At 45.0% G+C, this 26,323-nt stretch overlaps 1 protein-coding gene across 1 annotated transcript in view; it reads left to right on the plus strand.

Moving 5' to 3' along the window:
* Positions 1-1,188: 1,188 nt before the first annotated feature.
* LOC142303138 (matrix metalloproteinase-21-like) overlaps positions 1,189-26,323 on the plus strand; it is a 119,779-nt gene continuing 94,644 nt past the window's right edge. The window contains exon 1 of the mRNA XM_075344286.1: positions 1,189-1,250. The gene's annotated coding sequence lies outside the window, so the exon portion shown is untranslated. The remainder of the gene's footprint in view (positions 1,251-26,323) is intronic.

The raw sequence follows: 26,323 nt of genomic DNA on the forward strand, positions 1-26,323 counted from the left end.
CTTCCATACTGGACTTCAGAGATTCTCCTGTCCATTAGAGCTGACTCCACTGGTCCTGGCAGTCGTGCATTTAGGCCCCCTGGGGCTACACTTGACAGTCCCTAGGGGAGTCTGGTGCACAGCTCAGTGGGTCCACTACAGGACGCTTGCTGCTCCTTGGCGACCAAAACAATAGTAAAATGTAATTATTCATGTTTCTTTAGTATATGATTCCGGAACATACTGGAAATACATGAAAAAGCACTATAGTTCCCTTACCCAATCCCTAAAAGTTAGAACTTGAAACAAATATTGATAATTTGTTTTTCTCAGTATATACTGTTAATTATCAAGTCATTATCAGTTATTTGGTTAATTAAGAGTCTTCAATACAATGGTGGATTCAAAATGGCCGTCACAGCTAAATTCAGAAAGACTAGCATCTGTATGCTAAAATTAAAAATAATTTCTTAAAAGATTTGCATAGATTTAGAAACACATGGTTGCTTTCTACCAAAACAGCACCATACCTGTCCTTTGGTTATTTGTGGTAGTGCAGCTCAGCTCCGTTGAATTGAGTGGGACTAACACAACTTGTGCTGTTTTTGGCACAAAGCAGCCATGTTTTTTCTAATTCTGAATAACAAAAAAATAAGGAGCTAATAGAAATAAATAGATGGTTTAAGTGATTAGAGGTGATCTCAGGACATCTTAGAAAAACAAAACTTAAATGAGGGCTAAAAAAATATTTAAAAATAATTAGTTATCCTTAAAAATATTTTTTTTAATACATGAAAAAAATGTGCTATGAGGACTATCAGATGTTTAAAATAAAAATATAGTTATCCTTAAAAATATATTTTTTATTTTTTTAATACATAAAAAAATGGGTTTTAGAAATAAATAATAATAGTTCAAATGAGTAAAATAAAAGATGTAACAGATAAATCAAACAAATAAAAAAGAAAGATAAAGATAAAAATACAACCATTGTCTTAATCAAACTCCCAGTTGAAGTAAACTCTTCTTGGCTACATTCCCGCATATTACGGCAAGGAAGAAAAAAGTAAGTTAAAAAAAAACAAAAATAAACACACATGATTTAAAAATGGCTGAGTGTGGGAGGAGCTGAAGAGACCCAGCTGTTGGGAGTTCAAGATTCTTTTATTTTCCAGCACAGCCGTCACCGTCGCTACATAGACTACGTGAAGCTAAGCCGACTCATTGTCTACAAAGCAGAGGAAATAGTATAAACAAGCCACAGCGAAAAGGTAATTTATTTATATAAATCACATATAGCACACCGAATTTGCCCCGATATAATGCATTTCTTGGCAACTGGCTGTAAAATTTCAGGACAGAACTTTTAAAGAAGTAGGTGTTTTTCTAATTTAGATTGTGAAATCCATTGTGAAATGAAGAGTAGATTTTTTTTTTTTTTCATAAAATTCATGAACAATAATAATTAAAGACTGATCCGTTTTGTAGAACTAGGAGCAGCTGCAAAAAAAAAAGGAGTAGACATAAAATTTAATTTATAGAATCCTGGATTTTTGGCTTGCTTTTGTCTTTTTTTTTAATTAATTATTTTTTTTATTTTTTTACTTTGAATTATGCAGATTTAAGATTTTTGATTATTTAAATGTTTGGGGTTTTTTTTAGCTTTTACTTTTGATTCATTGCTTTTACAATTTTTCTTCCTTTTTGTCATTTTAATTTAAATTTTTTATTTATTTTTAGTTGATGATGTGCCTCTAGATGTTGTTTTATGATTTTGTATTCTTTGTATTAGTTGATGATGTGCCTCTAGATGTTGTTGTTTTATGATTTTGTATTCTTTCTATTAGGTGATGATGTGCCTCTAGATGTTTTTTTTATGATTTTATATTCTTTCTATTAGTTGATAATGTGTCTCTAAAGTTTTAAAAATTTCCATTTCGATTATTTCAATGTTTTGTTTTAGCTTTCACTTAAATTCTTTCATTTTCCATTTTTTCGTCGATTTTATTATTTTTAATTTAGTTTTAGTTGATGATGTGCCTCTAGACGTCGTTTTATAATTTTGAGTGTTTTCTTTTTAGTTGATGTGTATCTAAAGTTTTAAAAATTTTCATTTCGATTATTTCAATGTTTTGTTTTAGCCTTTACTTAAATTCTTTGCTTTTCCATTGTTTTATCGATTTTATTATTTTTAATTCATTTTTAGTTGATTAGTTGATGATGTGCCTCTAAACGTCATTTTAAAATTTTGAGTGTTTTCTTTTTAGTTGATGTGTCTCTAAAGTTTTAAAAATTTTCATTTCGATTATTTCAATGTTTTGTTTTAGCTTTTACTTTTGATTCATTCCTTTTCCAATTTTCTTCCTTTTTTGTTGTTTTTATAATTTTTAATTTATTTTTAGATGATGATATGCTCTAGATGTCGTTTTATAATTTTGAGTGTTTTCTTTTTAGTTGATGATGCGCCTCTAGATGTCGTTGTATAATTTTGAGTGTTTTCTTTTTAGTTGATGATGCGCCTCTAGATGTCGTTTTATAATTTTGAGTGTTTTCTTTTTAGTTGATGATGCGCCTCTAGATGTCGTTTTATAATTTTGAGTGTTTTCTTTTTAGTTGATGATGCGCCTCTAGATGTCGTTTTATAATTTTGAGTGTTTTCTTTTTAGTTGATGATGTGCCTCTAGACTTAAAAACATGACAAATTTATGTAAAATTTAAGCTATTGCCTTTTCGTGGAACAGTTTAAGGTGCAATAGTGGAATATAAAGAATTCAGCTCTTATGTATTAAGTGTATACAGTTACTTGAAAAAATATTCATACCCTGCGAACTTTTGCACATTTTTTCACGTTACAGCAACAAAACTTAAATGTATTTTATTGGGATTTTATGTGAAATACCAACACTAATCAGCAAGTGTTTGTGATGTGCAACGGAAAAACTACATGGTTTTCTAAATATTTTAAAAATATGAAAATCATGACGTGCATTTGTATTCAGCCCCTCTGAGTGAATACTTTGTAGGACCACCTTTTACTGCAATTACTGCTGTGTCTTTTGGGGGACGTCTCTCCAGCTTTGCTCATCTAAAGGCTGAAATTTTTGCCCCCTCTTCTTTGCACAGTCGTTCTTGATCAGTGAGATTGGATGGAGACGTCTGTGAGCAGCAATATTTATGTCTTGTCCCAGATTCTCAATGGGATTTTGGTCTGGACTGTGACTGGGCCGCTCACACACAGGAATATGCTCTGATCTAAATCCTCCCTTGTAGCTCTAGCAGGATGTTTAGGGTCATTGTCCTGCTGGAAGGTGAACCAATGCCCTAGTATCAAGTCTTTTGCAGCCTCTTACAGGTTTTCTTCCAGAATTGCCCTGTATTTAGTTCCATCCATATTCCCATCACCCCTGACAAGCTTCCCTGCCCCTGCTGAAGAAAAGCCTCCCCACAGCATGATGCTGCCACCACCATGTGTGACAGTGGGGATGGTGTTTTCAGGGTGATGTACAGCGTTTGCATTCAACCACCATGTTATTTTGCATTTAGCCCAAAAAGTTTTACTTTGGTCTCATTTGACAAGAGCCCTTTCTTCCACATGCTACATGGCTTTTTGCAAACTGTAAATGGGACTTCTTATGTTTTGCTTTCAAAATTAGTTTCCTTCTAGCCACTCTTCCATAAAGGCCAGATTTGTGAAGTATACGACTAATATTTGTCATGTAGACAGATTCTCCCACCTGAGCTGTGGATCGCTACAATTCCTCCAGAGTGACCATGGGCTTCTCGGCTGCTTCTCTAATTAGTGCTCTCCTTGCTTGTGATGTCAGTTTCGGTGGACAGCCATGTCTTGGTAGGTTTGCAGGTCTTACTCCATCAATTCTTGGATGATGGATTTGTAATGCCTGATAGGAGCCACAGACTCAGACTGGCTGTAAGGGGAATCTAGTGAAAAGCAGGACCCCAAGAACTCTGCACCCCTTTAATCCCTGTACAGGGATTTGGAATTACACAGAGCCTCAGAGATCGCTACCTGTGGCAGGCTGTAGTCCGTGGTCGTCAGGCAGGGTCAAAATCCAGGAGATGCAAAACAGGAACAGAATCGGCAGGCAAGGGCGTAGTAAGGAGACAAAGCAGGGGTCAAATCCGGAACTGGCAGCAAGGTACAAAAACGACAGGCAGGAGGGTAGTCAAACACAAGCAAGGTCAGCGCACAGCAATCACAATACAAACAGCACATGAGCCAGGAGTACAGAACTATCACTGGCAGTGGTCATGTGACAGGAGAGGGAATAAGAAGGGTGTGGTGTCTTTCCATAGGCTGCAGGTGAATGTTGGCCACTTCAGCAGGGAGACACACGCCACCTACAGTCAGCCAGTGGTTCTGCAGGTTCCAGGGAAACCCAGCCTAGTGGATGAGCGGAGCCTGTGCTCCGCAGAGCCACGGGCACCGACTCCTCTCCCATCACCAGCACTATCCATGGTGGGAACATGGCGTCGTCTGGCGATCGGAGCAGAAGTCGCAGGAGCGGACTCCGGTGGGGACGTGACACTGTGCTCCGCAGAACCACGGGCACTGACTCCTCTCCCATCACCAGCACTATCCATGGTGGGAACATGGCGTCGTCTGGCGATCGGAGCAGAAGTCGCAGGAGCGGACTCCGATGGGGACGTGACAGGATTAAACAAAACTCCGTGATATGTTCAAATCTTGGGCAATTTCTCATAACCTAACCCTGCCTCAGTCTTTTCCACAACTTTATCCCTGACCTGTCCGGTGTGTTCCTTGGTTTTCATGATGCTATTTGATCCCTAATGTTTTTAAACAAACCTCTGCGGCCTTCACAGAACAGCGGTAGTTTTACTGCGAATAACTCACACACATGTGGACTCAAATTACCATTTAGGTGACTTCTGGAGGTAATTTAAGGGTATCTGACTACAGGGGGCTGAATATAAATGCACAGCACAATTTTCAGATTTATTTTTTAAAAATATTTAGAAAACCAGGTATCATTTCCTTTACACTTTACAAATACTTGCTACATAATGTTGGTATAGCACATAAAATACATTTAAGTTTGTGGATGAAAAATTGATATGAATACTTTTTCAAGGCACTGTATGTTGCTTACCACTAGGGAAAGAGAAGAAAGCCCTTAGTATTTGTATATAGTCTATTGGCTTAAAGGGGTTTTCTACTATAGAAATGATATCACTAGGAACTAGAAGGGGTTCAACTGCCATGGCTGCCACTATTCTTCAAGATCCCAGACCCCAATCTATAGATGGGAGTATACCTTTAAGTGGAAGAGTGTGCACCACAGCTATCATTCAGGAAAATTAACCACTGTGATAGGGTGTAAACATCACAAAGACATTTCACAGACAGAGATGTCTGGAGTTCAGCTAAAGTTTTATTCCAGAAGATAAATATGCAAATTGCCTCTTCAGAGAGGAGGAAGACTTGAACTCTAGTGGCACCTATTTCAAGTAGCAATCCTAAAAGCCAATAGCCAATATCAACCTTTTGACGAGCCTTGTCATGTGACTTAAGATATAGGCCAAAGCAGAATCTCAATTTGCAGACACGTGTTTCGGGTAATTTCCCTTCATCAGTGCAAAGTATAAGCAATTTGAATATTTAACTTCCCAGAGGAGCATGAAAGGCGTTTAGGTCTACTCACTGGCATGCCAGACCTGGCATGTCACTCTCCACAAGGTGAAAACTTACCTCTTAGATCCCAATCTTAGTCTCTCAGCTAGCTTAATCAGATCTCATACTTTGCATTGATGAGGGGCAATACCCTGAAACACAATGTCTGCAAATTGAGATTCTGGTTTGGCTTATATCCTGTCATATGGCAAGGCTTGTTAAAGGGTCGATATTGATATTTAGGATTGCTATATCCAAAGCTGGCCCTAGGTTTTGAGTCTTCTTCCACTCTAAAGAGGCAATTTGCATATTTCATTTCCCAGAGGAACAAGTAATCTATTTAAGTCTCCTCATACTGGCATGCCAAACCTGGTACTCTCCACAAGAAGAAAACTTACCTTTTTGATCCCAATCTTAGCCTATCACATAGCCAAATCAGATCTCATACTTTGTACTGATAAGGGGCAATACCCCGAAACACGATGTCTGTGTGGCTTCAGTCGCCACTTGGTACTGCACCTCACTTATGGTGCGGTACTAATCCCGGGTATTGAGGAGGTTGATGCCGGTTCCACATCCAAACATTCCATAAATACCCATAGGTTGCCCTCCCCACTGGGGACCGGGCTAGGGTTGGGTCTTAAGGCTTGCCACCAAAAACTGTGGCATCCACTCACTAGTGACAGGTACCCGGGAAGAGAGGGGTGACATCCCCTGACAGAGGTTGAGGAAGAAAACGGGAGAGCTTACCAGTGGAATCAGCGGGAGACAGGAATAAATACGGTCGCCAAGGGGAGAGCTTAGTTGCTCCCTCAGGACCGGTACAGTTCAGGGTACGGAGCCTTAGGGTGGCATATATTTTAAGTTGCACCACCAGAATCCGACGGACAGGGGGATTTCAAGTCTCTCTGGCCACCACCAGATCCCGGAGCACAGTAGCAACATAGAGCCCAGAGTCGTGATCACGGTCAAGCCCCAAACGGACTCGCACTGCCTGCATATGGGACGGGAACGTTAACATCGAACAGAGGTCCCCAAGCACTTTAGGTCACGGGGATCCACATAGAAAGTGCAAGAAGGAAGGACCCACAATCCAGAACACCGACGGTGACCTCCGAATTATCCGGGATCGGCTGGGGCCCATCACGGCAGAGACCAGCATTCCTAGGGCTGCAACCGGACAGTAAGTAAAAACCTTGAACCGCAACTACTGAATCAGCCCTTCATTGCCGGCGCCCCGCACTCTGACGTCAACAGTCACCACCACCTCCATCATCCTCCCTGGGGCCTAGCTCTACCTGTGGGGAGCTGAACCATCCCAGCTGTGACACCATCGGCCACAGAGGACAGCACCCACAGCGACGGCTATTCCCTGGCCGCACACCACAGGTGGTGTCACGACACAACTACTACTTCCAATACCCTCATCATCCCATCATCCTTCTCCACATCCTCTTCCCCTTTTTGTGGATACCTTGGGGTCACGAAACCGGCCAGGGCCACCCGTGAGATCCTCTGATTCCTCACCGACCCGGTGACTAGTATTCCTCAGACCCCGTGGGGTGCTCCATCTGCATATTGAGATTCTGATTTGGTTTATACAGTGGGTATGGAACGTATTCAGACCCCTTTAAATTTGTCACTCTTTGCTTCATTGCAGCCATTAGTTAAATTCAAAAAAGTTCATTTTTTTTTCTCATTAATGTACACTCTGCACCCCATCTTGAGAGAAATAAACCCAGAAATGTAGAAATTTTTGCAAATTTATTAAACAAGAAAAACTGAAATATCATATATCACATGGTCATAAGTATTCAGACCCTTTGCTCAGTATTGAGTAGAAGCACCCTTTTGAGCTAGTACAGCCATGTGTCTTCTTGGGAATGATGCAATGGATGGTGAAAGTTTGTGGATAGCCATTTTCAGGTCTCTCCTGAGATGCTCAATTGGGTTTAGGTCAGGGCTCTGGCTGGGCCAGTCAAGGATGGGCACAGAGTTGTTTTGAAGCCACTCCTTTATTATTTTAGCTGTGTGCTTAGGGTCATTGTCTAGTTGGAAGGTGAACCTTTGGCCATGTCTGAGGTCCAGAGCACTCTGGATGAGATTTTCTTCGGATATCTCTGTACTTGGCCACATTCATCTTTCCTTCAATTGCAACCAGTCGTCCTGTCCCTACAGCTGAAAAACACCCCCATAGCATGATGCTGCCACCCCCATGTTTCACTTTTGGGATTGTATTTGGCAGGTGATGAGCAGTGCCTGGTTTTGTCCACACATACCGCTTAGAATTATCACCAAAAACTTATATCTTCGTCTCATCAGACAAGAGAATCTTATTTCACATAGTCTTGGAATCCTTCATGTCTTTGGGGGTTTTTTGCAAACACTATGCGGGCTTTCATATGAATTGCACTGAGGAGAGGCTTCCATCGGGCTACTCTGGCATAAAGGCTCAACTAGTGGAGGGCTGCAGTTGACTTTGTGGAACTTTCTCCCATCTCCTTACTGCATCTCTGGAGCTCAGACACAGTGATCTTGGGATTCTTCTTTATCTCTCTCACCAAGGCCTTTCTCCCACGAATGCTCAGTTTGGCTGGACGGCCAGGTCTAGCAAGAGTTCTGGTGGTCCCAAACGTCTTCCATTTAAGTATTTTGGAGGCCACTGTGCTCTTAGGAACCTTGAGTACTACAGAAATTCTTTTGTAACCTTGGCCAGATTTGTACATTTCTGTCTCTGAGCTCCTTGGGCAGTTCCTTTGACCTCATGATTCTCATTTGGTGTGACATGCACTGTGAGCTGTGAGGTCTTATATAGACAGGTGTGCGCCTTTCCAAATAAAGTCCTATCAGTTTAATTAAACACAGCTGGATTCCAATGAAGGAGTAGAACCATCTCAAGGAAAATCACAAGGAAATGGACAGCATGTGAGTTACATATGAGTGTCTGAGCTAAGGGACTGAATACTTATGACTATGTAATATTTCAGTTTTTCTTGTTTAGAAAAATTTGCAAAAATGTCTACATTTTTTTTTTTTCAGTCAAGATGGGGGATTGGGTGCAGAGTGTACATTAATGAGGAATTTACCAAATTGCTGCAATGAAACAAAGAGTGAAAAATTTAAAGGGGTCTGAATACTTCCCGTACCCACTGTATCCTTATTCATATGGCAAGGCTCGTTAAAAAGTCCATATTGACTTTTAGGATTATTATTTACAATAGGTGCCACTAGGGTTCAAGTGTTCTTCCTCTCTGAAGAGGCAATTTGCATATTATAATTTTCCAAAGGAGCATGCAAGGCATTTAGCTCTCCTCATACTGGCAGGCCTGACGTGGCATGTCACTCTCCACAAAGAGAAATCTTACCTCTTAGATCCCAATCTGAGCCTTTCACATAGCCAAATCAGATCTCATAATTTGCGCTGATGAGGGGCAATACTCTGAAACACAGTGTCTGCATATTGAGATTCTGGTTTGGCTTATATCATAAGTCATATGGCAGGGCTCGTTAAAGAGTACATGTTGACTTTTAGGATTACTACATCCAATACGTGGCACTGGGGTTAATTTCCCAGAGACGCATGCAAGGTGTTTAAGTCTCCTCAAACTGTCAGTCAGACCTAGCATGTCACTCTCCACAAGGAAAAAACTTACTTCTTAGATTCCCGAAGACAGAAATTATGGGAGACAATTAAGATTTATTAAAATACAAAAATGTCTGGAATTCGAGGATAGATCCATAAAATGACATCCGCACCAAGTAGACTATACAACTTTCATTCAGTTTAGTGGCCAATTCCAATCACTTAAAGAGTCATCGTTGCACTTTCAAAAAACTTTTGTAATGTCAAAGTGAACTTTTAAATTATGGGTCCCTAACCTGTGGCTTGGTGGATAAGCATCAGGTCTAGTAAACAGCTATGAAGAGCAGGTCTCCAGATGGTGACTTTTTTGAGTAGCCCCACACAGAAGAGCAGATCCAAATGGGGGTAAGGTAGGAATCCATGGATCTTGGCATACTGCCTTGGTATGATTTCTGTGGAAAATCTTTGGCCGTCTTTATACCAGTAATGGAGGCTTTGGGTGTCACTACTGGGCAGTGGATGGATGTGGCTCGCGACCATCTTTCAAAGTTGAATGTGGCTCTCAAGGTTAGAAAGACTGAGGACGTCTGTTTTAACTGGTGGGTTTCTGTGTGTGGAGACAAATACCAATCTTTTTAACAAAGAGGCAGAAGCTCAGAGAGGAAGGGGTTAGATGAGGACAGATTCAGTAGACAGTAGACATTTCATGCGCTAACCACATGCACCCGTCTAAGCAATTTTGCCTCTATGTTTCTCTATTTGGTGAGGTCTCGGCACACAGACCCCCACTGATCAAACCTAGTAATTAGGTCATGTCAAAAGTTTTTGAAAAGTACAGTAACCTACTTTGACAATGTTGTAAAGTTCCGAAAGAACAAGCTTTATCTCCATTGTAAGATATTTTTTTGTAGCCACCCTTTGCTATGGTAAATAGTTAGTTAGTACGAATCAATTCGTAGGATCTAGTCTATTGACCATGTCAGTAATTTGTGGCCTTCCTTCCTCCAAGCATCCATGGCTCTTCTTTTGATTAGTAGGCCTGGAGCATCATCATTGTTGTGGTGTCACTTAGGGGTACTTCTCACATAGCGAGATTGCTGCAGAGTCACAGGTTTTGTGACGTACCAGTGACCTCATCAGCGATCTCGCTGTCTGTGACACTAAGCAGCGACCTGGCCCCTGCTGTGAAATCACTGATCGTTACACACTGTTCTGGTTCATTTTTTGGTCATCGGGCTCCCGCAGGGCAGCACGCATCGGTGTGTTTGACACCTTACCCAACGACCTTGTTTGCGACTCACTTAGGTGTACATCTTCGTTGTTTTCCGCGCCCTCTCTGTTCCGATTGGTGATCGCTACTGCGTTCGGATTGGCCGCTTCCATCCCTGTTCTGGCTTTTAATTCGCAGTACATTTCAGAGGGCTGAATTCACTTGTCCCGGACCGCGTGTAGCAGCAGATCGTAATACAGTCCATTCTGCATCGGGACTGTAGGATGGACAAGGATGGAGAAGGATGGAAGCGCTATTATGTTGCCTTCTCTAAAGGCAAGGCCGCCCAGTCACAACGCAGTTACGACCACCAATCGGAGCAGAGGGGGCGCGGAAAAGGTAATGTAGATGCACGCCTATATTACTAATCAAGATTTTAATCGTGCTATGTGACAGGGTCCCAGCGACCGCCGTATTGTTGCTGCGTCGTTGGGAAGATCTGACTGTTTGACAGCTCACTAGCGACACTGTAGCGACGTACCAGCGATCCTGACCAGGTTGTATCGTGATCGGAATCGCTGGTACATCGTTTAGTGAGACGGTACCCTAACATGGAAAGTCACACCAGGCAATCTAATCAAATAAAGAGCTGTGGTTGTCGTCAGGTGGAAGGCGGTTCTCAGAACTCCTATCTAGCGGTCACAGATTACTGACATGGGTCCTGTAAATTGACTCACATCAATTCTACTATTAATAAATCTGAAATGGGCATCCCACATGTTAAACCAAAATTCTATAAGAGATATTTCAAAATTGATTTCCCATTTTGACACCTCCTTTAAATGAGGAACATTTTCAACATTTTATCAACCGCAGCTTTAGGAGATAGTTTAACCCTGGCGGTATTTGATGGTTCACGAGGTGTAATTCAATGTATGTCTATAGAGATAAATACTAACAGGCACGGGATTTGGCATTTGTATTTGCTGAGCAGGTAGAAGCGATTCTGACCTTCAGTCTGAAAGTTAGAAACAACAAAATCATCAGGAACTTGTCTACCTCAGCTATTTAATGGTAGACTTCAGTTGGACATAAACCAGACATCAGAATGTATTATAGGATCTCACAATTTCGTATAATAATAATAGTAATAATAATATTTATTGACTTATATAGCGCTATTAATTCCACAGCGTTTTACATACTTTGGCAACACTGTCCCCATTGGGGCTCACAATCTAAATTCCCTATCAGTATATTTTTTTTATGTAATGTGGGAGGAAACCGAGACCGCAGAGGAAACCCACGCAAATCACGGGGAGAACATACAAGCTCCTTGCAGATGTTGTCCTTGAGTTTCTGGTTTTATGAAGGACACATCCAATCACCCACAATACTCGGTCGAACACCATGAGTACCCAAGGACCTAAATACTCGATTGAGTACCGAGCAGTGTTGAGCACGCTCGTCCATAATTAGTGACCTCACTTGACCAGGACAAAACTATATCTCTCAGGCCCCCGTGCAGAATCTGTGTCACCGATACCATAATACTGATGCCTTCTTATATGGCCTTTCTTAACTTTGCGACTCTTATAGCTATAACCCTGAACTGGAGTGCCCTCCAAGGGAGGTTGTTACTGCCCTGGTTCAGCTGTAGCTCGAAGAACCATAGTAGTAGTGTGAATCTCTTGAGATGGAGGGAATGGTGCAAATTGGTCTCACTCCCGTTGGAAGGGCAGATTGGACTCATCCCCTTTGGGAGGGCAGATTGGTCTTACCCTCTTCGGGAGGGTGGATTGGTCTCGCCACCATTGGGAGGGCAGATTTGTCTCACCCCTTTGGGAGGGCAGATTGGTCTCACCACCATTGGGAGGACAGATTGGTCTTACCCTCTTTGGGAATGCATATTGGTCTCACCCCTTTGTTAGGGAAGATTGGTCTTACCCTCTTTGGGAGGGCAGATTGGTCTCACCCCCTTTGGGAGGACAGATTGGTCTTACCCTCTTTGGGAGGGTAGATTGGTCTCACCGCCTTTGGGAGGACAGATTGGTCTTACCCTCTTTGGGAGGGCAGATTGGTCTCACCCCCTTTAGGAAGAAAATACACAAGTACAGCAAACAAGAAAATTCTCTGCCAAATCTTCTGTGTGCATTTCTGCCAAGGGCAATACGTGCCAACTCTCCCAAACTCCCCAAAGAGTTGGCAAATCTCCCAGGTGCCAAAGAAGTTTCCCAGAGAACAGCTCTTCTTAAGGTTTCCTGAATGTTACCTGCAAGAATAATTTGTATTCAGACAGAGTCCAGCATCCTGACTCATATTCCGGAGTTGTGAAGTAGGATTTTTGGAAGGTTTCTGACCCATGAAAACCCTTGACCCTTATGTTCACATCTGATCTCTTCACTGTCTTCTAGTTTATATTCTACCGTAGATCCCATTCTAAGACTAAAAATTGCAGATTATAAAAGCGGAAAATGAGTTCACTGGCCTAACAGAGACCAACATTAAATTGGTGGTGGGGGAGTTAAGGCCCCGTTACACGCAACGACATCGCTAACAAGATGTTGTTGGGGTCACGGAATTCATGACGCACATCTGCCCTCGTTAGCGATGTCGTTGCATGTAAAGCCCCCTTTAGTCCTGCAAAAGGAACACTGGAGTCTAGAGATCCATCTATAAAATCCAGATCTTTTTCAAAGATAATAGATAGCGACATGGTAAATAATAAAAACAAGGAGGAAACTCGTGTGGTCAAAAGGAAAAGAGGTACAGGGGTCACATCAATAGTAAACAGAGGTGGGGTTGTGGATAAAGGTATATTGCACTGCCCTGATGTAATAAATTGGTGGGGGTCCTCTCGGCATACCTGAAGGGGCTGTGATGTAGCAAGTGCTGCATCATCTCCATTGTTTACATTGCTCTGTCTACAGTATACAGTCTACTTAGTGGTGGCTATGCTGGGTATTCCAACTTGTCCCCAGCTGTTGGCCAAACTAAAGATCAGCCAATCGTTTGGCCAAAAGCTATCTTTCCCAACTCCTCCATATACAGGAGTCCCCATTTGTTTTCTATAAAAAACAGACATGGCCAGACTCCTCTGGTGCAGTGGCTATTCAAGGATCAACACTGCAAAATCGGATATGTTGGATCTTTCCCATGTTGTGGGATAGTTGAGTAGGTCTGAAGTTAGTCTAATGTGTATGGCGGCCTTTTGCGGGCGTCACACGGTACGATATATCTGGCGATATGTCGTCGGGGTCACGTCGTTAGTGACGCACATCCAGCATCATCAGAGATATCGCATCGTGTGACACCTATGAACGAGCAGAAATACTCACCTTCTCGTTCATCGTTGACATGTTGCTCATTTTCATAATCTCGTTCCTCCTTCTGTGCTCCGGTTGTTCGTCGCTCCCGTGGCAGCACACATCGCTCCATGTGACACCCCGGGAGCGACGAACACAGCTTACCTGCGTCCCGCCGGCAATGCGGAAAGAAGGAGATGGGCGGGATGTTACGTCCCACTCATCTCCGCCCCTCCGCTTCTATTGGCTGGCTGCCGTATGACGTCGCTGTGACGCCAAATGTCCCTCCCCCTTCAGGAAGTGGATGTTCGCCGCCCACAGCGACGTCGCCCGGGAGGTAAGTACGTGTGACGGGGGGGTTAACAACTTTGTGCGCACTAATTGCCCGTGACGCACAAACGACCAGTGTATCCTATGTGAAGCAGCTATATCCCCTCTGCCTCCTGCTTGTGATAGCTCTCTTACTGTTACCTTTCACAAGAAGGAGGCAGAGGAGGATACACTGAAGACTCTGCATACAACACGCACAGATGGTGTAGAGACCGTCAGTGTCAGTCAGGGAAGTTTTACAACTCTACAGGCAATCACTGTATGAACTCACTTACTATACTACTGACCCCTTGTACAACGCAGACATGATATCTTCAGCAGTAGGTACTGGAATGGTAATCAGACTGTGATCACACGATACAGCTGCTTATAATGAAGGAGGAAAATGTGTGGATGCTACTAAGCTGCAATAAAACGGATCAGATACATGAGTGAGCATTGTACATGTAAGAGACCTGCTGCGTTAAGCACACCGATTCTGTGATTAGCTCACTTAGTTCTGCTACATTTAGTAAAGAAGTTTGCAGATAAAGTAAACAAGTCTCTCTACAATTCTAGTAGCCTTCTCTTTGGCAGAAGACAGAAGCTCATGTGATTACTGATCTTGGCAGATGAACCTGCGCCTAGAATGATTTACAGGTTTGAGGAATGTTGGAGTGTTCCAGGAGAGAAGCTTGGGGCAGGCTGGCACGTCCCTAGTACACGGCGCAGCAGGTCTCATGAAAGCTTACCTGCTTACCTTATAAATCAATAGATGAGCAAGAGAAGGAACCACACATGGAGACGACTGGCCAGAAAAAAAAAAAATCAGATCAGAAAAATAATAATATTTAAATAAAATTCTCATAATTTAATTTTATTTCAATTATTAATTTCTTATGCATAAATTTGCAGGGTTCCTTCTTTTATGCTCTTTATTGCTGCCTGCTGTGTACTCTGGAAAGATAGGAAAGAAGAGTTGGGGCAGGGAAGTGACAACTGTTTTCAGCATATATCTCGTCATTTTTTCAAGGCTTGTTGATCTAGCAAACTGAAAAAAATGGCAATATCGACAGGTCTGGCCGGCCATTGTGACGCTACACTCAACAGTACAGTAAATTTTGGGGAAAAGGCAGTTTTTGTTTTCAGAAAGAGAATATCTGGTGAGGTGAGATAGGTGTTGTTGGCCAATCTGAGTGCCCATGTGTATGGGAGACCAAGGAGACATCTGTTGGCCAAACTGAGTGTATATGTGTACAGGAGAGCGAGGTGAGATAGCTGTTGGCCAAACTACAAAGAGAGATAGCTGTTGGCCAAAACGAGCATATATGTGTACAGGGGAGCAAGGTTAAATAGCTGTTGGCCAAACTGAGTGTATATGTGTACAGGAGAGCGAGAAGAGATAGCTGCTGTTGGCCAAACTGAGCGTATATGTGTACAGGGGAACAAGGAAAGACAGCTGTTGGCTAAAGTGAGCGTACATGAGTTCATGGTAGCGAGAAGAGGTAGCTTTTGGCCAAACTGAGTGTACAGGAGAGAGAGGAGAGATAGCTGTTAAGCAAACTGAGTGTACAGGTGTACAGGGGATCGAGGAGAGATAGCTGTTGGCCAAACTGAGCGTATATGTGTATAAAGGAGCAAAGAGAGATAGCTGTTGGTCAATTTGAGCATACATGAGTTCATGATAGCGAGAAGAGATAGCTTTTGGCCAAACTGAGTGTACAGTTAGGTCCAGAAATATTTGGACAGTGACACAAGTTTTGTTATTTTAGCTGTTTACAAAAACATGTTCAGAAATACAATTATATATATATATAATATGGGCTGAAAGTGCACACTCCCAGCTGCAATATGAGAGTTTTCACATCCAAATCGGAGAAAGGGTTTAATCATAGCTCTGTAATGCATAGCCTCCTCTTTTTCAAGGGACCAAAAGTAATTGGACAAGGGACTCTAAGGGCTGCAATTAACTCTGAAGGCGTCTCCCTCGTTAACCTGTAATCAATGAAGTAGTTAAAAGGTCTGGGGTTGATTACAGGTGTGTGGTTTTGCATTTGGAAGCTGTTGCTGTGACCAGACAACATGCGGTCTAAGGAACTCTCAATTGAGGTGAAGCAGAACATCCTGAGGCTGAAAAAAAAGAAAAAATCCATCAGAGAGATAGCAGACATGCTTGGAGTAGCAAAATCAACAGTCGGGTACATTCTGAGAAAAAAGGAATTGACTGGTGAGCTTGGGAACTCAAAAAGGCCTGGGCGTCCACGGATGACAACAGTGGTGGATGATCGCCGCATACTTTCTTTGGTGAAGAAGAACCCGTTCACAACATCAACTGAAGTCCAGAACACTCTCAGTGAAGTAGGTGTATCTGTCTCTAAGTCAACAGTAAAGAGAAGACTCCATGAAAGTAAATACAAAGGGTTCACATCTAGATGCAAACCATTCATCAATTCCAAAAATAGACAGGCCAGAGTTAAATTTGCTGAAAAACACCTCATGAAGCCAGCTCAGTTCTGGAAAAGTATTCTTGGACAGATGAGACAAAGATCAACCTGTACCAGAATGATGGGAAGAAAAAAGTTTGGAGAAGAAAGGGAACGGCACATGATCCAAGGCACACCACATTCTCTGTAAAACATGGTGGAGGCAACGTGATGGCATGGGCATGCATGGCTTTCAATGGCACTGGGTCACTTGTGTTTATTGATGACATAACAGCAGACGAGTAGCCGGATGAATTCTGAAGTGTACCGGGATATACTTTCAGCCCAGATTCAGCCAAATGCCGCAAAGTTGATCGGACGGCGCTTCATAGTACAGATGGACAATGACCCCAAGCATACAGCCAAAGCTACCCAGGAGTTCATGAGTGCAAAAAAGTGGAACATTCTGCAATGGCCAAGTCAATCACCAGATCTTAACCCAATTGAGCATGCATTTCACTTGCTCAAATCCAGACTTAAGACGGAAAGACCCACAAACAAGCAAGACCTGAAGGCTGCGGCTGTAAAGGCCTGGCAAAGCATTAACCCCTTCACGACCGCGGGCAGTAAAATTACGTCCTATTTTAACGTGACTTAACGACCAGGGACGTAATTTTACTGCCTAAACTTCATTTGATTGCCGTGGCCATAGCAACGGCTTTCAAATGATGTCCCCTGCTGTTTCTTACAGCAGGGGACCTTTGCTTGACCCCAGGGGGGGTGGCATCGCCACCCCCTATCGACGATCGATGTGATTGGCTGTTCAAATCTGAACCGCCAACCACATCGATCGCACTAATTTCGGCAAAAATAATGCCCGAATTAGTGCGATCCTGTGAGATCCAGCTATGAGATGCCGCAGCTGCTGCAGCATATCATAGGTGGACCTCAAACATGCCGCCCCCAGCCCCTGCAGCACTGATTGGAGCGATCGTGCTATGACGCGCAATCGCTCCAATCAGTGTGCAGTGGGGCGGTCTGATCTGCCGGTGGCCGCCCTCCCCAGGCCTGTACTGCTCTGGGGACCCTCCCCCAACATGGCTGCAGCGTGGAGTGGCTGGTACTTTTGGTACCACGCCACCGCTGCTGCCGCCGCAGACGCCGCCTCTGCTGTCACCGCGCCAGCTCCAAAGATAAGTATTGTGCTCCGGCGATGGCCCCTGCGCACTCCCGTGAAGGCCCCTGCCCGTGCCCCCCCAGATCTGCCCCCATACGCCCCGATCTGCCCCCCGGCATCCCGATCTGCTCCCCACGCGATCTGCCTGCCTCCTCTGTCATCTGCTTCCAAGGTTCCTTCCTTCTGCCTTTGCTTCTCCGCCCCCTCTGCTCTCCCTCTAACCCCCCCCATCTGCCCCCCCCTCTGCCCCCCCCTCTCCCCATCCCCCCCTGCCCCCCCCGACGTCCTCTTACCTGCCTTCACGGGTCGTCCGAGGTCTTCACTGGCCCGATCACATCTGCCTCCATCGCTGGGTCCTTCTGCTGATCTGTCCAACGTCCTGCCTGCTGCTGGTGTAAAGCTGTCTATCTCACTGCCTTCTTGTTCCTCTGCAACTCTTCTGGTCAGTGATCCTCTTGGTACTGTGAGTATAACTTTTTTTTTTTTCTTGTATCCTGTCCATTTTTACACTTCATCTGTCCGTGCGTCCCGCCAAGCGCTGATCAGGGATGCAGATAACGGATCTGCATCCGTGGTCAGTTTTTGGCATGACTTTTTTCCGTATTCGCGACGCTTTTTGTATCGCGTCCGTCCGTGCGTCCCGCCGAGCGCTGATCAGGGATGCAGATAACGGATCGGCATCCCTGCTCAATTTTTGGCGTGACTTTTTTCCGTATTCCCGACGCTTTTTGTATCGCGTCCGACCGTGCGTCCCGCCGAGCGCTGATCAGGGATGCAGATAACGGATCGGCATCCCTGCTCAATTTTTGGCGTGACTTTTTTCCGTATTCCCGACGCTTTTTGTATCGCGTCCGACCGTGCGTCCCGCCGAGCGCTGATCAGGGATGCAGATAACGGATCGGCATCCCTGCTCAATTTTTGGCGTGACTTTTTTCCGTATTCCCGACGCTTTTTGTATCGCATCCGTCCGTGCGTCCCGCCGAGCGCTGATCAGGGATGCACATAACATATCTGCATCCATGGTCAATTTTTGGCGTGACTTTTTTTTTTACGTATCCCCGACGCTTTTTTTATCGCATCCGACCGTGCGTCCTGCAGCGACCGATCAGTGCACTGCGTCTGTGCGTTTGAAAAGTCAAATGGCACTCCTTCTCTTCTGAGCCCCGCCATGCGCCCAAACAATTACTTTCCACCACATATGAGGTATCTGCGTACTCAGGAGAAAATGCACAATACGTTTTATGGTGCATTTTTTCCTGTTACCCTTGTGAAAAAAAAAGCTACCTAGTTGAAGCAACCGTTTTGTGGTAAAAAAAAATGTTTTTCTTTTCACGGCTCAACGCTATAAACTTCTGTGAAGCCCCCAGGTGTTCAAAGTGCTCACCAAACATCTAGAAAAATTATTTGAGGGCTCTAGTTTCCAAAATGGTGTCACTTGTGGGGGAGCTCCACTGTTTAGGCACCATAGGGGGTCTCCAAACGTGACATGGCGTCCGCTAATGATTCCAACCAATTTTGCTGTCAAATGGCGCTCCTTCTCTTCTGAGCCCCGCCATGCGCCCAAACAATTACTTTCCACCACATATGATGTATCTGCGTACTCAGGAGAAAATGCACAATACATTTTATGGTGCATTTTTTCCTGTTACCCTTGTGAAAAAAAAGCTACCTAATTGAAGCAACCGTTTTGTGGTAAAAAATTTTTTTTTTCTTTTCACGGCTCAACGCTATAAACTTCTGTGAAGCCCCCAGGTGTTCAAAGTGCTCACCAAACATCTAGAAAAATTATTTGAGGGCTCTAGTTTCCAAAATGGGGTCACTTGTGGGGGAGCTCCATTGTTTAGGCACCTCAGGGGGTCTTCAAACCTGACATGGCGTCCGCTAATGAGTGCAGCTAATTTTGCATTTAAATGGCGCTCCTTGCCTTCCGAGCACTGCCGTGTGTCCAAACATTTGATTTCCACCACATATGAGGTATCTGCGTACTCAGGAGAAAATGGACAATATATTTTATGTTGCATTTTTTCCCAATACCCTTGTGAAAAAAAAAGCTACCTAGTTGAAGCAACAGTTTTGTGGTAAAAAAAAATTTTTTTTCTTTTCACGGCTCAACGTTATAAACTTCTGTGAAGCCCCCAGGTGTTCAAAGTGCTCATCAAACATCTAGAAAAAATATTTGAGGGCTCTAGTTTCCAAAATGGGGTCACTTGTGGGGGAGCTCCATTGTTTAGGCACCTCAGGGGGTCTTCAAACCCGACATGGCATCCGCTAATTAGTGCAGCTAATTTTGCGTTCAAAAATTCAAATGGCGCTCCTTGCATTCCAAGCACTGCCGTGTGTCCAAACATTTGATTTCCACCACATATGAGGTATCTGCGTACTCAGGAGAAAATGGACAATACATTTTATGTTGCATTTTTTCCCGATACCCTTGTGAAAAAAAAAGCTACCTAGTTGAAGCAACAGTTTTGTGGTAAAAAAAATTTTTTTTCTTTTCACGGCTCAACGTTATAAACTTCTGTGAAGCCCCCAGGTGTTCAAAGTGCTCATCAAACATCTAGAAAAAATATTTGAGGGCTCTAGTTTCCAAAATGGGGTCACTTGTGGGGGAGCTCCATTGTTTAGGCACCTCAGGGGGTCTTCAAACCCGACATGGCGTCCGCTAATGAGTGCAGCTAATTTTGCGTTCAAAAATTCAAATGGCGCTCCTTCCCTTCCGAGCTCCGCTGTGCACCCAAACAATTGATTTTTACCACATATGGGGTATCGGCGTACTCAGGAAAAAATGCACAATAAATTGTAGGGTGCACTTTCTCTTTTCTCCCTTGTGAAAATGAAAATTTTATGGCTAAAGTAACATTTTTGTGTTAAAAAGTAAAATTTTCATTTTTTCCTTCCACATTGCTTTGGTTCCTGTGAAGCACCTAAAGGGTTAATAAACTTTTTGGATGTGGTTTTCAGCAGAGTGAGGGGTGCAGTTTTTAGAATGGGGTCACTTTTGGGTATTTTCTGTCACCTCGGTCTCTCAAAGTCACCTCAAATGTGATGTGGTCCCTAAAAAAAATTATTTTCTAAATTTTGTTGGAAAAATGAGAAATTGCTGATGAACTTTGACCCCTTCTAACTTCCTAACGAAAAAAAAATTTGTTTCGAAAATTGCGCTGATGTAAAGTAGACAAGTGGGAAATGTTATTTAGTAACTATTTTGTGTGACATATTTCTCAGATTTATGGGCATAAATTTTCAAAGTTTGAAAATTGCGAAATTTTCAAAATTTTCGCCAAATTTCCTAAATTTTCACAAATAAACGCAAAAAATATCGGCCTAAATTTACCACTGACATGAAGTACAATATGTCACGAAAAAACAATCTCAGAATTGCCAGGATCCGTTGAAGCGTCCCAGAGTTATAACCTGTCAAAGTGACACTGGTCAGAATTGCAAAAAATGGCCCGGTCATTAGGGTGTTTTAGTGGCCGGGGGTGAAGGGGTTAAGAAGGAGGAAACCCAGCGTTTGGTGATGTCCATGGGTTCCAGACTTAAGGCAGTGATTGCCTCCAAAGGATTCGCAACAAAATATTGAAAATAAAAATATTTTGTTTGGGTTTGGTTTATTTGTCCAATTACTTTTGACCTCCTAAAATGTGGAGTGTTTGTAAAGAAATGTGCACAATTCCTACAATTTCTATCAGATATTTTTGTTCAAACCTTCAAATTAAACGTTACAATCTGCACTTGAATTCTGTTGTAGAGGTTTCATTTCAAATCCAATGTGGTGGCATGCAGAGCCCAACTCGCCAAAATTGTGTCACTGTCCAAATATTTCTGGACCTAACTGTATATGTGTACAGGTGAGCAAGGAGAGATAGCTATTGGCCAAACTGAGCATATATGTGTACAGGAGAGCGAGGTGATATAGCTGTTGGCCAAACCGAGGGTATATGTGTAAGGGGAGCGGGAAGAAATATTTGTTGGCCAAACTGAGCGTATATGTGTAAGGTGAGCGAGGAGAAGAAGGGAATTTTGTTACTTACCGTAAATTCCTTTTCTTCTAGCTCTTATTGGGAGACCCAGACGATTGACGATTGGGGTATAGCTACTGCCCTCTGGAGGCCACACAAAGCACTACATTAAAAGTGCAAGGCCCCTCCCCCTCTGGCTATACCCCCCCCGTGGTATCACGGGTTCTCCAGTTTTAGTGCCAAAGCAAGAAGGAGGAAGCCAATAACTGGTTTAAACAAATTAACTCCGAATAACATCGGAGAACTGAAAAACCGTTCAACATGAACAACATGTGTACCCGCAAACAACAAAAAAACATCCCGAAGGACAACAGGGCGGGTGCTGGGTCTCCCAATAAGAGCTAGAAGAAAAGGAATTTACGGTAAGTAACAAAATTCCCTTCTTCTTCAGCGCTCTATTGGGAGACCCAGACGATTGGGACGTCCAAAAGCTGTCCCTGGGTGGGTAAAGAAATACCTCATGTTAGAGCTGCAAAACAGCCCTCCCCTACGGGGGTGTCACTGCCGCCTGCAGGACTCTTCTACCTAAGCTGGCATCCGCCGAAGCATAGGTATGCACCTGATAATGCTTGGTGAAAGTGTGCAGACTGGACCAGGTAGCTGCCTGGCACACCTGTTGAGCCGAAGCCTGGTGACGTAATGCCCAGGACGCACCCACGGCTCTGGTTGAGTGGGCTTTTAGCCCTGAAGGAACCGGAAGCCCCGCAGAACGGTAGGCCTCTAGAATTGGTTCTTTGATCCATCGAGCCAGGGTGGCTTTAGAAGCCTGCAACCCCTTGCGCGGACCAGCGACAAGGACCAAAAGTGCATCGGCACGGCGCATGGGCGCCGTGCGGGAAATGTAGATTCTGAGTGCTCTCACCAGATCTAGCAAACGTAAGTCCTTTTCATACCGGTGAACCGGATGAGGACAAAAAGAAGGCAAGGATATATCCTGATTAAGATGAAAAGAGGATACGACCTTAGGGAGAAACTCCGGAATAGGGCGCAGCACTACCTTGTCCTGGTGGAACACCAGGAAGGGAGCCTTGGATGACAGAGCTGCCAGCTCAGACACTCGCCGAAGCGATGTGATCGCAACAAGAAACGCCACTTTCTGTGACAGCCGAGAAAAGGAAACTTCCTTCAGAGGCTCGAAGGGCGGCTTCTGGAGAGCAACTAGTACCCTGTTCAGATCCCATGGATCTAACGGCCGCTTGTACGGGGGCACAATATGACAGACCCCCTGCAGGAACGTGCGCACCTTAGAAAGACGTGCTAGACGCTTCTGAAAAAACACGGATAGTGCCGAAACTTGCCCTTTAAGGGAGCTGAGCGACAAGCCCTTTTCTAACCCCGATTGCAGGAAGGAAAGAAACTTGGGCAATGCAAATGGCCAGGGAGACACTCCCTGAGCAGAGCACCAGGATAAGAAAATCTTCCACGTTCTGTGGTAGATCTTAGCCGAATTCGACTTTCTAGCTTGTCTCATTGTGGCAACGACTCCTTGAGATAATCCTGCAGATGCTAGGATCCAGGACTCAATGGCCACACAGTCAGGTTCAGGGCCGCAGAATTCTGATGGAAAAACGGCCCTTGGGACAGTAAGTCTGGTCGGTCTGGCAGTGACCACGGTCGACCGATCGTGAGATGCCACAGATCCGGATACCACGACCTCCTCGGCCAGTCTGGAGCGACGAGTATGATGCGGCTGCACTCGGATCTGATCTTGCGTAGCACTCTGGGCAAGAGCGCCAGAGGCGGAAACACGTATGGGAGCTGAAACTGCGACCAATCTTGAACCAAGGCGTCTGCCGCCAGAGCTCTTTGATCGCGCGACCTCGCCATGAATGCCGGGACCTTGTTGTTGTGCCGGGATGCCATTAGGTCGACGTCCGGCACTCCCCAGCGGCGACAGATTTCCTGAAACACGTCCGGGTGAAGGGACCATTCCCCTGCGTCCATGCCCTGGCGACTGAGGAAGTCTGCTTCCCAGTTTTCTACGCCTGGGATGTGAACCGCGGATATGGTGGATGCTCTGTCCTCCACCCACATTAGAATGCGCCTGACTTCTTGGAAGGCTTGCCGACTGCGCGTCCCTCCTTGGTGGTTGATGTATGCCACCGCTGTGGAGTTGTCCGATTGGATTCGGATCTGCTTTCCTTCCAGCCACTGTTGGAAGGCCAGTAGAGCAAGATACACTGCTCTGATCTCCAGAACATTGATCTGAAGGGTGGACTCCTGCGGAGTCCACGTCCCCTGAGCCCTGTGGTGGAGAAATACTGCTCCCCACCCTGACAGACTCGCATCTGTCGTGACTACTGCCCAGGATGGGGGCAGGAAGGATCTTCCCTGAGACAATGAGGTGGGAAGGAGCCACCATTGTAGGGAGTCCTTGGCCGTCTGGGAAAGCGAGACTTTCCTGTCCAGGGACGTTGACTTCCCGTCCCATTGGCGGAGAATGTCCCATTGAAGTGGGCGCAGATGAAACTGCGCAAAGGGAACTGCTTCCATGGCTGCCACCATCTTCCCTAGGAAATGCATGAGGCGCCGCAAGGGATGCAACTGGCCCTGCAGAAGAGATTGCACCCCTGTCTGTAGTGACCGCTGCTTGTTCAGCGGAAGCTTCACTATCGCTGCTAGAGTATGAAACTCCATGCCAAGATACGTTATTGATTGAGTCGGTGATAGGATCGACTTTGGAAAGTTGATGATCCATCCGAAAGACTGTAGGGTCTCCAGCGTAGCATTCAGGCTGTGCTGACATGCCTCTTGAGAGGGAGCTTTGACCAATAAATCGTCTAGGTAAGGGATCACCGAGTGTCCCTGAGAGTGCAAGACTGCTACCACCGCCGCCATGACCTTGGTGAAGACCCGTGGGGCTGTCGCCAGACCAAATGGCAGAGCTACGAACTGAAAATGGTCGTTTCCTATCACAAAACGTAGAAAACGTTGATGTTCTGTAGCAATTGGCACGTGGAGATAAGCATCTTTGATGTCTATTGAGGCAAGGAAGTCTCCTCTGGACATTGAGGCAATGACAGAACGCAGGGTTTCCATCCGGAACTTCCTGGCGTGCACATGTTTGTTGAGCCGTTTTAGGTCCAGAACAGGACGGAACGAGCCGTCCTTTTTTGGAACCACAAACAGATTGGAGTAAAACTCTAGCCCTTGTTCCTGAGGAGGGACTGGGATCACCACTCCTTCCGCTCTTAGGGAGTCCACCGCCTGCAGCAGAGCATCTGCTCGGTCTGGATGTGGGGAGGTTCTGAAGAACCGAGCTGGAGGACGAGAATTGAACTCGATTCTGTACCCGCGAGACAAAATGTCCGTCACCCACCGGTCTTTGACCTGTGACATCCAAATGCCGGAAAAGCGGGAGAGCCTGCCCCCGACCGGCGATGCGGAGGGAGGGGGCTGGAAGTCATGAGGTAGCCGCTTTGGAAGCGGTACCTCCATTTGCTTTCTTGGGGCGCGTGTGAGCCCGCCACGAATCTGAGTTTCTTTGCGTCCTCTGAGTCCCTTTGGACGAGGTAAATGGTGTCTTGCCCGAACCTCGAAAGGACTGAAACCTCTGCTGCCACTTTTTCTGCTGAGGTTTGGTTGTTTTGGGTTGTGGTAAAGAGGAGTCTTTACCCTTGGACTGCTTAATGATATCAGCCAATGGCTCGCCAAACAGTCTATCTCTAGATAAAGGCAAACTGGTTAAACATTTTTTGGAACCAGCATCTGCTTTCCAGTCCTTTAACCACAAGGCTCTGCGCAAAACTACCGAATTGGCGGACGCCATTGAGGTGCGACTGGTAGATTCTAGGACCGCATTGATAGCGTAAGACGCAAACGCCGACATCTGCGTGGTAAGGTGCGCCACTTGCGGCACTGCTGGATGTATGATAGCATCCACTTTTGCTAAGCCAGCTGAAATAGCCTGGAGTGCCCATACGGCTGCGAATGCCGGAGCAAACGACGCGCCGATAGCTTCATAGACAGATTTTAACCAAAGGTCCATCTGTCTGTCATTGGCATCTTTAAGTGAAGCGCCATCCTCCACTGCAACTATGGACCTAGCTGCGAGTTTGGAAATCGGGGGGTCTACCTTTGGACACTGTGTCCAGCGCTTGACCACCTCAGGGGGGAAAGGGAAACGCGTATCTTTAGATCGTTTAGAGAAACGCCTTTCTGGGTGAGCGTCGTGCTTCTGGATTGATTCTCTGAAGTCAGCGTGATCCAACAAAGCACTCAATTTACGCTTGGGATAAAGGAAACGAAACTTCTCCTGCTCCGCAGCCGCCTCTTCTGCTGAAGGGGCTGGGGGAGAAATATCCAACAGCCTATTGATGGCTGAGATAAGGTCGTTTACCATGGCATCCCCATCAGGGGTATCCAGGTTGAGAGGGGTTCCGGGAATGGATTCCTGATCACTCTCATCAGACACATCACAGAGAGACCGATTGCGCTGAGACCCTGAGCAGTGTGATGACGTCGAGGGTCTTTCCCAGCGAGCTCGTTTAGGGTGGCTGGGGCTATCATCTGAGTCATAATCCTCGGCCTGTGAAGCCGGCCTACACAGTACACCGATACACCGTGAGGCACTAGAGGGACCAGCACAGAAAAATCGCTTACCGCCCGCTTAAAAAGCGGGTGTGTGGTCGCCAGATAGCCCCTAGTCCAGGTCTCCCAGAGCCT

Source organism: Anomaloglossus baeobatrachus, chromosome 4, assembly GCF_048569485.1.
Source record: "Anomaloglossus baeobatrachus isolate aAnoBae1 chromosome 4, aAnoBae1.hap1, whole genome shotgun sequence".
In the NCBI taxonomy this organism is placed as follows: Eukaryota; Metazoa; Chordata; class Amphibia; order Anura; family Aromobatidae; genus Anomaloglossus; species Anomaloglossus baeobatrachus.